This window comes from Salvelinus alpinus, chromosome 1 (genome assembly GCF_045679555.1).
Source record: "Salvelinus alpinus chromosome 1, SLU_Salpinus.1, whole genome shotgun sequence".
Taxonomy (NCBI): domain Eukaryota; kingdom Metazoa; phylum Chordata; class Actinopteri; order Salmoniformes; family Salmonidae; genus Salvelinus; species Salvelinus alpinus.
In genome coordinates this window covers 25,189,326-25,203,053 of record NC_092086.1, presented here as the reverse complement: position 1 = coordinate 25,203,053, position 13,728 = coordinate 25,189,326, and the positions used below count along the sequence as shown (strand labels likewise).

The window sequence follows — 13,728 nt, the reverse complement described above, 5'->3', positions numbered from 1 at the left end:
CATCACTAAGGAAAGGAGGATACAGACCTATCCATTGTTCTGGTCTCTGCACACTTTGTATGAATGAGATATTTTTGTATGGTAAAGATCAGACGCCTAATGGGCTAGTCTCTCACCACGTGTCTGTATAAAGAGCTGTGATTGGATAATCAGCCAATTGACCACAGGGATGGTAGGTGTGTAACAGAGGGCTGCTTTGTGTCCATGTGAGTGGGTTGTGACCTCACTGACTTTATTAGTCAGAAAGTTCAAAGGTCACAGGGCTGGGTCACCTCATCAGTGCTGACTGAGGGAGGCAACGGCAGCTATGTGTCAATACCTATACGATCTACAAAGAGCAAGACAGAGAGTTAGTGTGTGTGTGTGTGAATCTCATCCAAAGGGATCTTGTCGGGAATCTAGAATCCCTTCCTCTGCAGTATGTTTAGAGAAAGAAAGGAGAGGAAATAGACAACATTTCCTTTAGGATTTAAACTGAACCTCAGACCTTAAAGCTCAGAGGAGGTATAGACATCTGCTAACACAGACTATTGTCTGGCCTGGCCATCGTCTGCCTCTCTTCTCCCGGCCTCGCTCCCTGGGAATGTAGCAGCCAAGGCAGCTCTGAAGCGCGGAGGATTTAGCCTGAGTCGCATGAGTTGTACAGACACATTTAGGAGGTTGTGGGTTTCGAAATGCCCTGGAGGAGTGCAGAAAGTGCACCTGTTGTGGCGGTGGGCAGGAGGCTCAGGTGTGTGTGTGTGTGTGTTTCTGTCTCTGCATGTGTGCGTGTGTGTGTGCGTGTGTTTCTGTCTCTGCATGTGTGCATGTGTGTGTGTGTACGTGTGTGTGTGTGTGCGTGCGTGAGATGGGTGTGTGCCTGTGTCAAACAGGCCCTGTTATCTGTCTTGTCTTGGTAGAGGGTTACACAAAGGACACAGTCGCTTTAGCAGCAGTGGAAACAGCCAATCTGACTCTGACCCCTGACCTCTAGGAATAGTAATATGGCTCATTGCTCTCAAGTCTTTGTTTTCCTGGCAGCTGATGGTTATCTAATGAGGTGTATTAGTTAGGCCAGGGTTTCCCAAACCTCTCCTCAAGCACCCCTAGCCATTCCATTTATTTCATGTGTTTCAGTATAAGCACATCTGATTGGTCAACCAATCACCAAGCACTTCATTAGTTGATTCAGGTGTGCTAGTTCTTCGAATACATCCAATCAGTGGAAATGTCGAGGGTTTAGGAAACACTTCATTAGGAAGAAGAGATGAGTGGCTATGAAAGGTTTCACCAACTGCAATGCTATGAGGAGCAATTGCAGAAACCAATGTGTTGCAGATGCTCTCTCAACCATTGTGTGTTCATTGGTGTGTAGCCATCTCTGGTGGTGCTGGTGACCAGTGTTTACTGGTGTGTAGCCATCTCTGGTGGTGCTGGTGACCAGTGTTTACTGGTGTGCAGCCATCTCTGGTGGTGCTGGTGACCAGTGTTTACTGGTGTGCAGCCATCTCTGGTGGTGCTGGTGACCAGTGTTTACTGGTGTGTAGCCATCTCTGGTGGTCCTGGTGACCAGTGTTTACTGGTGTGCAGCCATCTCTGGTGGTGCTGGTGACCAGTGTTTACTGGTGTGTAGCCATCTCTGGTGGTCCTGGTGACCAGTGTTTACTGGTGTGTAGCCATCTCTGGTGGTGCTGGTAACCAGTGTTTACTGGTGTGTAGCCATCTCTGGTGGTGCTGGTGACCAGTGTTTACTGGCGAGCCAGAGAACTAACCCAGTTAGGGAGTCTGAAGGAACACACAATGCTGAGTTACTAGGGAGAGAGATAGTATGCTGAGTTACTAGGGAGAGAGATGGTATGCTGAGTTACTAGGGAGAGAGATGGTATGCTGAGTTACTAGGGAGAGAGGATAGTATGCCGAGTTACTAGGGAGAGAGATAGTATGCCGAGTTACCAGGGAGAGAGATAGTATGCCGAGTTACTAGGGAGAGAGATGGTATGCTGAGTTACCAGGGAGAGAGATAGTATGCTGAGTTACCAGGGAGAGAGATAGTATGCTGAGTTACTAGGGAGAGAGATAGTATGCTGAGTTACCAGGGAGAGAGATAGTATGCTGAGTTACTAGGGAGAGAGATAGTATGCTGAGTTACCAGGGAGAGAGATAGTATGCTGAGTTACCAGGGAGAGAGATAGTATGCTGAGTTACTAGGGAGAGAGATAGTATGCCGAGTTACTAGGGAGAGAGATAGTATGCCGAGTTACCAGGGAGAGAGATAGTATGCCGAGTTACTAGGGAGAGAGATGGTATGCTGAGTTACCAGGGAGAGAGATAGTATGCTGAGTTACCAGGGAGAGAGATAGTATGCTGAGTTACCAGGGAGAGAGATAGTATGCTGAGTTACTAGGGAGAGAGATAGTATGCTGAGTTACCAGGGAGAGAGATAGTATGCTGAGTTACTAGGGAGAGAGATAGTATGCCGAGTTACTAGGGAGAGAGATGGTATGCTGAGTTACTAGGGAGAGAGATAGTATGCTGAGTTACCAGGGAGAGAGATAGTATGCTGAGTTACCAGGGAGAGAGATAGTATGCTGAGTTACCAGGGAGAGAGATAGTATGCTGAGTTACTAGGGAGAGAGATAGTATGCTGAGTTACCAGGGAGAGAGATAGTATGCTGAGTTACTAGGGAGAGAGATAGTATGCTGAGTTACCAGGGAGAGAGATAGTATGCTGAGTTACCAGGGAGAGAGATAGTATGCTGAGTTACTAGGGAGAGAGATAGTATGCTGAGTTACCAGGGAGAGAGATAGTATGCTGAGTTACTAGGGAGAGAGATGGTATGCTGAGTTACCAGGGAGAGAGATAGTATGCTGAGTTACCAGGGAGAGAGATAGTATGCTGAGTTACTAGGGAGAGAGATAGTATGCTGAGTTACCAGGGAGAGAGATAGTATGCTGAGTTACCAGGGAGAGAGATAGTATGCTGAGTTACCAGGGAGAGAGATAGTATGCTGAGTTACCAGGGAGAGAGATAGTATGCTGAGTTACCAGGGAGAGAGATAGTATGTTGAGTTACCAGGGAGAGAGATAGTATGCTGAGTGCCTAGGGAGAGAGATAGATGCTGAGTTACCAGGGAGAGAGATAGTATGCTGAGTGCCTAGGGAGAGATAGTATGCTGAGTTACTAGGGAGAGAGATAGTATGCTGAGTTACTAGGGAGAGAGGTAGTATGCTGAGTGCCTAGGGAGAGAGATAGTATTCTGAGTGCCTAGGGAGAGAGATAGTATGCTGAGTGCCTAGGGAGAGAGATAGTATGCTGAGTGCCTAGGGAGAGAGATAGTATGCTGAGTTACTAGGGAGAGGTAGTATGCTGAGTGCCTAGCTACCTAGAGTCCTTTTATGCTGTGACCTTGTCTTCTAATGGAACCATGCTAGTAGTCTAGAGCATTAATTACAGTCTGATCTCCACTACTACAGAGCCAGAGCTCAGTCCTCCAGGGTATAACACTGTTACCCCTGTTAGATTCACTGCAGCAGTGCAGCATCCCACTAGCATTGGGCTCAAGCAGTTTCTATGGATTTACTGCAGTGTACAGCACTAGGGATGTGTATACATAACAATCATAAAATATCACCTCAGCAGCCATGGGAACACTGGTGTTGAGGTCTATCTGCCCCCTGTGACCCCCTCCTCTTACCCCCATCCCCCTAGCTGCTGTCCTGTGAGGTGAAACAGGAGCACCCCCACGCACCACCCATCCTAACTCCACTGTCCCGGCCCCCCTCCCCCTGACCACAGCTGGACCCTGTTACCCACAATGCACCGAGTAAGGGTCGTCCCTCAACATGACAGCGCCATCCCATAAACCAGGGCCCCCCTAGACAGGACGGAGAGCAGCAGATGATAAATGGGTAAAGGGAGGAAAGGGGATCATTGAGAGAAAATGGACGGAGTAAAGTAGAACAGAGAGTTCTGGGGGAGTTTCTGAATTCTGACGGGTCAATCCACGAAGACACTGAAAACACTTATTGTTGATACCCCCGGATAGTTTGGTAAACTGAAACTCCACCTTTAAGTGTGGTGCACAGTCAATGAAAACATGTAGCTAGGTTAGTGAAGTAATACAGTCAATGAAAACATGTAGCTAGGTTAGTGAAGTAATACAGTCAATGAAAACATGTAGCTAGGTTAGTGAAGGATACAGTCAATGAAAACATGTAGCTAGGTTAGTGAAGTAATACAGTCAATGAAAACATGTAGCTAGGTTAGTGAAGTAATACAGTCAATGAAAACATGTAGCTAGGTTAGTGAAGTAATACAGTCAATGAAAACATGTAGCTAGGTTAGTGAAGGATACAGTCAATGAAAACATGTAGCTAGGTTAGTGAAGTAATACAGTCAATGAAAACATGTAGCTAGGTTAGTGAAGTAATACAGTCAATGAAAACATGTAGCTAGGTTAGTGAAGGATACAGTCAATGAAAACATGTAGCTAGGTTAGTGAAGTATGCAGTATAATAATCTCAGCTATGCTAACCACATTGTTGTGCAACGTGTGTAATGCAATGCAGAGTATTTTTTACTTGTGTAAGAAATGTGCTGAAGTATTTATGACGTTGTGCACCGGTGGCCATACTTGTTTAACTTGCCGTTGAATCTATAAGGTTTGAGGAGGAAGGGAGGGAGCAACGAAGTGTTGATGGAGAGGAGGTAGAGACTAATATGAAAGAGACGGGGGAGGAAGAGAAAGAAACTGAAGAACTTGTTTTCCCTCTTCTGCAATACGATCAAGGCTTTCGGTAACCGTGCCAAGTACACTTGCAGCTTGTTATCCAGTGAATGATAATAACAAATGTAAATGATAAACTGCTTTTCTCTCCCAAGGTGCTATGCAACCTAGTAGTAAGCAGAGATAGATCTTGACATCGGAGAAAGCACAGTTGGCAAAGAATCTTCAGTCGGACACAAATAACTTTCTGTCCTTTCTGACTTTACTAGAACAAGCCTTACAGAGAGATCAGTCAAAGATGAATCTGGCAATATAGAGAATAGAGACAAGAAAAGGAAGGAGGGGTAATGATTTTACGACATCTGTCAGGGACAATGAACCTCTGGCAGCCACAGTATCTTTGTAGTGGTGTGAAGGGGGGGGTTACGGGGGCAATACCGTGAAACGAACTTTGCAAGCTGCTGCACACAACTCTCTCTCTGGTATATTTCAGGCCCACCACAAGAAAAGGGGCTGCTCAGGCCACATCCCAACATGCTATCCCAGCTCTCACTACCAGCCTGATGGATGTTAGGAGTTTCTATTCCTTCAAACGGGCGCTTAACGAATGTCAGGTCTGCTTCGCCTTCACATCCGGCCTTTCTCACTAGGCTGATGTTTAATCTTCCTCTCTCTCTCTGCTCCCCCTCCTGCTCTTTCTCTCCCTCTCTTTCTCTCATTGACCCCCGTTGTCTGAGATTGATGGTTTTGACCAGGACTGCCCCCTGCTAGGACAGCGTGAGGGCCGTACCATTAGAGAACCGCAGCCAGGGGAATGAGGGAAAGATGACACAGTGTTAAGATCTTAGAAGTGACGGGGGATCAAGTTACCGCTCTGTGGGAGGATCAAGTTACCGCTCTGTGGGGGGATCAAGGGGAGATAGGTGTTATTTAGTAGGTGTCTGCACACGCACACACACACACACACAAAACTTCACAATACAGCCTCTCCACATGGCCCTGGCTCCTATCTTTTTGCTGGAGATAAGGGCTCTTGACATTGGGCCCTGGGCCTTGGAGGCCCTGTGAAGCTGTAATTGCTGAGGCTTCACAACTCTCTCTCATGCAGGCTAGACATTTATAACCCATCTCAGCCCTCCACTTGACTGACAAGTGACAGGACCGACCCTTCTTTCTGTTCCTCCTAGCTTGTTGGACCTTTCTTTTCTCTCTCTCTCTCCTTTTGGTTCCCCCTGTTTTCTTGCTTTCTCCTCTATGTCTTGAGAAGAAAAAGAGGGACAGAGAGCGAGAGAGCAGGGAGAGAGAGAAAGGCCTTCTTTCATTTCTCCGATCCACTTCTCTTTATTTACATTTTCAGCCACAAGTTTTTCTTGCACAGTGTTACGCAAAGATGTTGCCATGCATACTCTCCTCTACCACAGGCTCCTGGCCTGAAGCACCAGCAGTGCCACGCATTCATCAGCTTTCTATAATAGATACGGTCAAATTCAAACCCAGAGAGCACAGAGGTTATAACTCTAGTTGTGTAATGGGAGTAGGAACAAAGAAAGCCCTACTCCCATAGAGATACATATTGTTATGTACTGTATGTCCTCTAGTGTTCTGTGTCATTCTGTGCTTACTCCATCCACACATAGTCAAGTCCCTAGTCTGTTGAGATTTTCCCCGTTTTTCTTGGGAAATATATAGCTTTCCTAAAGGGGAAACGTCCTCTTAATTTAACGTTGCAAGGGCCGAGTGTGTGTTTGTAGACAGATGAGACTCGGAGGAAGCTCCCTTTCAAACTCAGCTGCTGCACATCTCAGGAATGTTTCAAGTTTAAACAGAGAGGAGGCAAAGAGCGGTGGAGACAGCAGAGAGGAAATGACAAGCCCGAGGAGGAGAGAAGGTGACGCTCAACGGCTACATTCCTCCCAGGATGATAGCAGACCTGGGTTCAACCACTGGCCCAAATCTTCCAAGTAGTATTTGAAATGATTTGAAATAGTATTTGAACCCAGGTGTGGAACAGACATGACTGTGTGTCAGGTGGTGGAGTCTCTATTCTATACATTTCTATCTGCAACGTTCTGAACGTTTCACCTTTTATTTGACTTATTTCACCTTTATTTAACCAGTTATGCCAGTTGAGAACAAGTTCTCATTTACAACTGCGACCTGGCCAAGATAAAGCAAAACAGTTCGACACAAACAACAACACAGAGTTACACAATTAATAGGCCATAGTGGCGAAATAATTACAATATAGCAATTAAACATGGGAGTGATAGATGTGCAGAAGATGAGTGTGCAAGTAGAGATACTGAGGTGCAAAGGAGCAAAATAAATAACAGTATGGGGGATGAGGTAATTGGATGGGCTATTTACAGATGGGCTATCTACAGGTGCAGTGATCTGTGACCTGCTCTGACAGCTGGTGCTTAATGTTAGTGAGGGAGATATGGGTCTCCAGTTTCAGTGAATTTTGCAATTCGTTCCAGTCATTGGCAGCAGAGAACTGGAAGGAGAGGCGGCCAAAGGAGGAATTGACTTTGGGGTTGACCAGTGAGATATACCTGCTAGTGCCCATGCTACAGATGGGTGCTGCTATGGTGACCAGTGAGCTGAGATAAGGCGGGGCTTTACCTAGAAAAGACTTATAGATGACCTGGAGCCAGTGGGTTTGACGACGAATATGTAGCGAGGGCCAGCCAACGAGAGCATACAGGTCGCAGTGGTGGGTAGTATATGGGGCTTTGGTGACAAAACGGATGGCACTGTGATAGACTGCATCCAATTGCTGAGTAGATTGTTGGAGGCTATTTTGTAAATGACATCGCCGAAGTCGAGGATCGGTTTTACGAGGGTATGTTTGGCAGCATGAGTGAAGGATGCATTGTTGTGAAATAGGAAGCCGATTCTAGATTTAATTTTGGATTGGGGATGTTTAATGTGAGTCTGGAAGGAGAGTTTACAATCTAGCCAGACACCTAGGTATTTGTAGTTGTCCACATATTCTAAGTCAGAAACAAAACCTCACTGAATACACCCCATCTGTCTGTCTATTTCCTCTCTATGTCCTCCATGGCTCCCTCTCTGCTTGCCCCAGCCTCATGGCTCCCTCTCTGCCTGCCCCAGCCTCATGGCTCCCTCTCTGCCTGCCCCAGCCTCATGGCTCCCTCTCTGCTTGCCCCAGCCTCATGGCTCCCTCTCTGCCTGCCCCAGCCTCATGGCTCCCTCTCTGCCTGCCCCAGCCTCATGGCTCCCTCTCTGCCTGCCCCAGCCTCATGGCTCCCTCTCTGCCTGCCCCAGCCTCATGGCTCCCTCTCTGCCTGCCCCAGCCTCATGGCTCCCTCTCTGCCTGCCCCAGCCTCATGGCTCCCTCTGGGCTATCAGATTCTCTGGACCCATGTCGGAATGAGGCACAGTAAAATAAACATAGACCCCAGAGAGCAAGAATCACAACATTGGGTTTCTTAGGAAAATATTCCAAACTTCATCTACATAGCTCCCCTCCTTACGTCTCTCTCGCTTTCTTTCATGTCGGCCTCCCCTCTCTCTCCTCCTCTCCCGACACTCATACCTCCATCTATACTGCATGGCTACCTTGATCTTGTGTATTCTGGCCCTGCTCCCCTACACCGTCCCCCGTCTCTTGCTTGTATCCTCCAGCGCCTGATTGGCTCCCTCTGTTCAGGGAGAGGTGTGATTGGCTGATATTTGTTCTGTACCGCTTCAGACACATTCCACACAAATGCATACTGCTGTATGTGTGTATGTTGTGACAGACCTCGGTTCAAATAGTTTTTTTCTTCTTCTTTTAAATACTTTGGGTGTTCGATTGAGTCTGCCTGGAGTGCCAGATGATCGGGGATTGCACTTTAGGGACTATTCCATTGGTTCCATTGCGCCAGGCAAGCTTGCAAAATGTCTGTTTTACCATCCTCCAACTGTTGTTAGTGTTTCCCTTTCCCCAGCCTTCATCCCCTGTTATTCTTTCCCAATCCCTTTTTCTCTACACACAGCACAGCAGATCCATCCATCCATCCAGCACAGCAGATCCATCCAGCCACACTCTCTTCCCATCTACCTCTTCATCATTTCCCAACCCTGTAATACTACCAGCCTTCCTGCTCTTTATTATAGGCTGTATATCATGAGAAGAGCCCGGGTTCATGTCTCTGTTGACTTTATGGCTGAACCGAAGGAAAAACTCAAGCCACATTTTAGAAACTTCAGCAAAGGCACACATAAGCCGAATGAAGTCATAGTTAAGAACCTGCTAGTAGAAAACTCTAATTTAGAATAACTTGATTTTCCTGTGAGGGAAGTTCTCTACACATGTAATGTTGAAGTGCAGTTCAGACGGACCGCCAGTTACATGAGCATGGGCAGAAATCCATTACAATCCACTGAATTCCATTATCAGTCCATTTAAATGTATTCCCCCAGGCGTTGTGTTTAAACCCATGGGATAACTGCGACCCCTCACCCCTACTACCCATTACACTGTGGTCAAATGACTCTACCTCCATCAGATGCTATCTTCACTGTCTGAACAAGATTTTCCAGAAACAATTACTAGGCCTATACCTAGTGCTGATTGGGTCCAACACAGTACTTTTTGCATTGTTGGCAAAAAGAAACGCTAAGTTAGTACTTTTTACACTGTTGGCAGAAGTTAAGAGGTATTTCTCGCAGAGTTAGCAGGTGTTGGCTGTTGATAGCTGTTAGTGAGTTAGCTGCTGGCTACTTTGTTAACCTGACCCAATGGCACAATACTAAAGCTACTTTATTGGTATTTGGCTGTATAACAATACATCTCTGCCCAGCCTTGGCTTTAACATGTAATGACTTGGAACATAACACTAGGTATGTGTAGCTCAGGGAATGGATCCGAGATATTACCACTACACATCTCTTCTTTAACGTAATCCGGTTTCAAGGAACTACAGGGGGAAAAAAACATTTTCATATCAAGGGTTATGATTTCCAGGAAGAGGGGAATGAGAAAAGAGGTATGCTGAAAGAGGAGGAAAATACATACCACAGTGGTGGCGTGATGTGAAGGGATGATACTGGGCTAGAAATTCACTTTCATGGCCTGTGTGTCCCCCCCCCCCGCCTTCCTCTTTCCCCGGCCTCCCAGCCCTTACATCTCCACTCCAACTCTTGACATTCGAGGCCGTGTTTATCAGTAAAGAAAATGTACAATGGAAATAAAGAACAGTAAAAGAGAACAGGGAAACTCCAGAGGGGGAAAACAGATGGCAGATATGCAGTGGAAGTGTACTCGGTGGCTCCGCTTCAACACTAATATCTACTTGGCACAAGCCCTGTGCATTTCTGGTAGTTTTATACGGCCGCAACTAAAACCGGCTTTTGGAGCAAAAGATCGCATGGCTGCCAGTGAATTAATGAAACGCCAGCCGCAAGAATGCAAAAAACCTGCTCTGTTTCCTTCTGCAAAGTTCATCATATGTCATGGCCATCATCAGTGGGGTTCAGGCATTATAACAGTTATTACACACAGGCACATACAGCTTGTGTTGCCTGCTGAGAGTAGGAGCTAGAACCAGAGAGAACAGAGAGTGAGGGATAAAGGTGAAGATGATGATGGTTCATTCATCGTTAGAGAGACAAGGAAGCAGAGGCAACTTTTCGGACAGATAAACTTGGATAACCAAACAACCAGATTATTCTTCAATGTGACGCAGAAGCAACTAGACTAAATTGAATAAATTCAATCAGTAATTAACTATAACAGCGTGATTAGCTATAAGATAATGACTTGTTGTGGAAAGGCGGCTACAGTATGACCTAATGCAGGACGTGATAATGTGTCTCTCTGCAGGCAAAAGATTCCTATATCAAAGAGTCAGCAGAGAGAGAGAGACCTTGAGAATGACTGCCAATGTTTGGAGAAAGTGGAAGGGTAAGGGCGGAAGTTACCGTAACCATGGTGGCACTATCTCCGTAGCTCAGGGTTGTGTTTTCAGATGGGAGAGTGTGATCTCTGCCTCACAATGTTGCTACAAGGTTGCAGCAAAGTTGTGCATTGGCTGAACGGGTGGGTCAGTGCTACAAGTGAGTAACGACAGACAGCGAGGCAGAAAGGAAGAGAGAGATAGAAAGGAAAATGAATATGGGAAAGTTTCAGTCATTGTCTAGGACGTTTTTAGTGTTGTACCCTTTCAACCCCTGAAGCAACTCAGAACAGTGTTCTCTGGGAGTATTATGGGTAGATTTGTCAGGACAAACCCTACTATACAAGAAGAATCCAGGTGGTACCCAAAACAGAAACCAGTACCATTAAAACGCCGCTTAAGAAACTCCCTTAAGTGAACAAATTCAACCTGAAGGTGTCTACAATTTCCACTCACACAGCGAGCAGCCCCCCCCCCACCCACAATCAACTTAAATCATGACATTTTTTCTAAATGTTGAAAACTGCTTTCCAAATAAAAGCAGAATTAAAGAGAAAGTGGAAACACTGCAGGTGGAGAAAAGGAAAGGAATAGTTGAATATAAATCAGATGACTGTCTGCGTGGCTCATGTTTAAAGGGAGAGAAAATAACACCGTCGCGCAGTCTCCCCTGCAGTGTCCAATAAAACTAAGCTTGGCGTATTTCACCCTGACGTGAACTGCGGATATTAAACCCCCCACACTGTCCTTTTACGCCCAGAGAGAGAGAAAGGGAGGGAGGGAGAGAAAGAGAGTAGGGAGAGAGAGAAGGGGAGGACAGAAGGAAGAAAGATTGAAAATCTTTATTTTACTCTCTCCTCGCTCAAGGCCACTAACCCGTGCGATTAATCCTCGGAACGAAGGATGATAAACGTCTTCAATGACTCACTTGAGCGGCTCGTCTTCCCTTTATATGCCCTCCATTCCCCCCTCTTTCTTTCCTCCCTTCCCTCGATCTCTTTCAACTCAAGTCTAAGTTATGTGATCTTACAGGTGTCCCGTCTCGGGCCTGAATATGCTGGGTCTCAAGTGAATCCATGGGTGTAAATTACTTGAATTGCCCATCTGACACTATCCTCTCTTTGGATACAAAAGCACCTCTCTCAGCATCTCTGAGTTTCTACTGTATTTCTCAGATGTGTTTAGTAAGGAGCGTTGGCCAAAGTGTTGAGTAATGACAACATTCTAATGTTAGGTGATTTATACTGAGCATTTGTCAGGAAAGCATCCCCAGGATATCGATAAGGCCACAAGTTTAGAGCACCGCAAGCTAAATCACCCACAGATGCATGCACACATGCACTATATCGTATATCACATAATTCCAGTCACAAACAGGGACTTGGTACAGTTGTAAAAGTGTAGAAATGAGAGGGAAACAAGGAGCAGTTTGTACTGCAGCACTAAGACGTACACTGTTTTACACTGAGACACAGAATCACACACACTCGCTCTCATGTCAATCCTCCAGATCAAATGTTTTTGTTACAGTTATTAACAGTAGGTATAAGAAAACCGTTAACAGTAGGTATAACAAAAAAGTTAAACAGCAGGTATAAAACCGTTAACAGCAGGTATAAAACAGTTAACAGCAGGGATAAAACAGTTAACAGCAGGGATAAAACAGTTAACAGCAGGTAGAAAACAGTTAACAGCAGGTTTAAAACAGTTAAGAGCAGGTATAAAACAGTTAAGAGCAGGGATAAAACAGTTAACAGCAGGGATAAAACACTTAACAGCAGGTAGAAAACCGTCAACAGCAGGTAGAAAACCGTTAACAGCAGATATAAAACCGTTAACAGCAGATATAAAACCTTTAACACCAGGTAAACTCCAAATACAGTATAAAACCGTTAACAGCAGTTAGAAAACAGTTAACAGCAGGTATAAAACAATTAACAGCAGGAATAAAACAGTTAACAGCAGGTATAAAACAGTTAACAGCAGGTATAAAACAGTTGACAGCAGGTATAAAACAGTTAACAGCAGGTATAAAACAGTTAACAGCAGGTATAAAAGGTGCAGTGAAATGCTAACACGCTAGCTCCCTCAATGCAGTACAATATCCATATCAATAATAATAGAAAAGTTGAATCTAAAATAATAAGTCATAGAGGAAGATAGTTCCCATAGTAATAAAACAGATCTAATAAGATATACAGTACAGATGATGAATGTGTAATGATCAAGCAGAACTGTGTTCCAAATGTAAAGTGGGTAGTGTCTTTACGCAGTTCAATAGAAGTTTCAAATCCAACAGCAGTGTTGACTTTGTGTGTGCATGTGTGTTTGTGTGTGTGTGTGTGTGTTGGTGTGTAGTTGTGTGCAAGGGTTGGACGTGTGGAGAGTCAGTGTAAACAGCCTCTAAGGTGCAGGTCTGAGCAGGTAAACAGCTAGGGTTTGTTGTTCAACAGTCTGATGGCCTGGTGGTAGAAGCGGGCTCGGAGCCTGTTGGTTCGAGACCCGATACCATTTGCCAGATGGTAACAGTCCGTGGCTTGGGTGACTGGAGTTCTTGACAGGCTTCATGGCCTTCCTCATACATCGTAATCTGAACAATTTGTGTGTGTTTGTGCGTGTGTCTGTAATGTGGTTTCACAGGCTAAAGAGTTTGTCGTAAACATGGAGAAAATGGTTAAATGGGCTTCCTGTTCAACCACAGTGTGCGAAGAACTGTAAATGGTAGTGGTGGACTGTCCAGACCCTGAGAGAGACACAGCCAAGCACAGAGAGACAGAGAGACAGACACAGAAAGAGAGACAGACAGACACAGGCAGGCACAGAGAGACAGACAGACAGACAGAGACAGAGACACACATACATGTATTTACCAGTCCACAGCACAAGTACTACCAGGACCTATAGCAAGGTTTATGTTAATGAAGCAGCTACCAAACCTGCTAGCACAGTAACTAACAATCTGCTCTAGGAAAACACCATCCAGGATCCACATCCATTCTTCAGTGTCTGATACAATACTATCGAGTTCAAGTCACCTTGGTCAGACTGTGGCTACAGTAAATAGATAGAGAGTAGCAAAGGGAACTTTCTTTCCCCCGAGTCCAGTGGAAAATTAC

General features: G+C 45.5%; 2 protein-coding genes across 4 annotated transcripts in view; one reads left to right on the top strand and one right to left on the bottom strand.

The window, feature by feature from the left end:
* The window catches only part of coro7 (coronin 7), a 252,581-nt gene that overhangs the window by 101,047 nt on the left and 137,806 nt on the right, over positions 1–13,728 (bottom strand). The gene's annotated exons all lie outside the window — the stretch shown is intronic.
* vasnb (vasorin b) overlaps positions 1–13,728 on the top strand; it is a 44,640-nt gene that overhangs the window by 24,343 nt on the left and 6,569 nt on the right. Inside the window, exon 3 of one of the 3 annotated variants that reach the window (XR_011674331.1) lies at positions 5,200–6,480. The exons of the other annotated variants lie outside the window; for them this stretch is intronic. The gene's annotated coding sequence lies outside the window, so the exon portion shown is untranslated. Of the gene's footprint in view, positions 1–5,199; positions 6,481–13,728 lie in introns of those variants that run through there. 3 annotated transcript variants of the gene reach the window in all.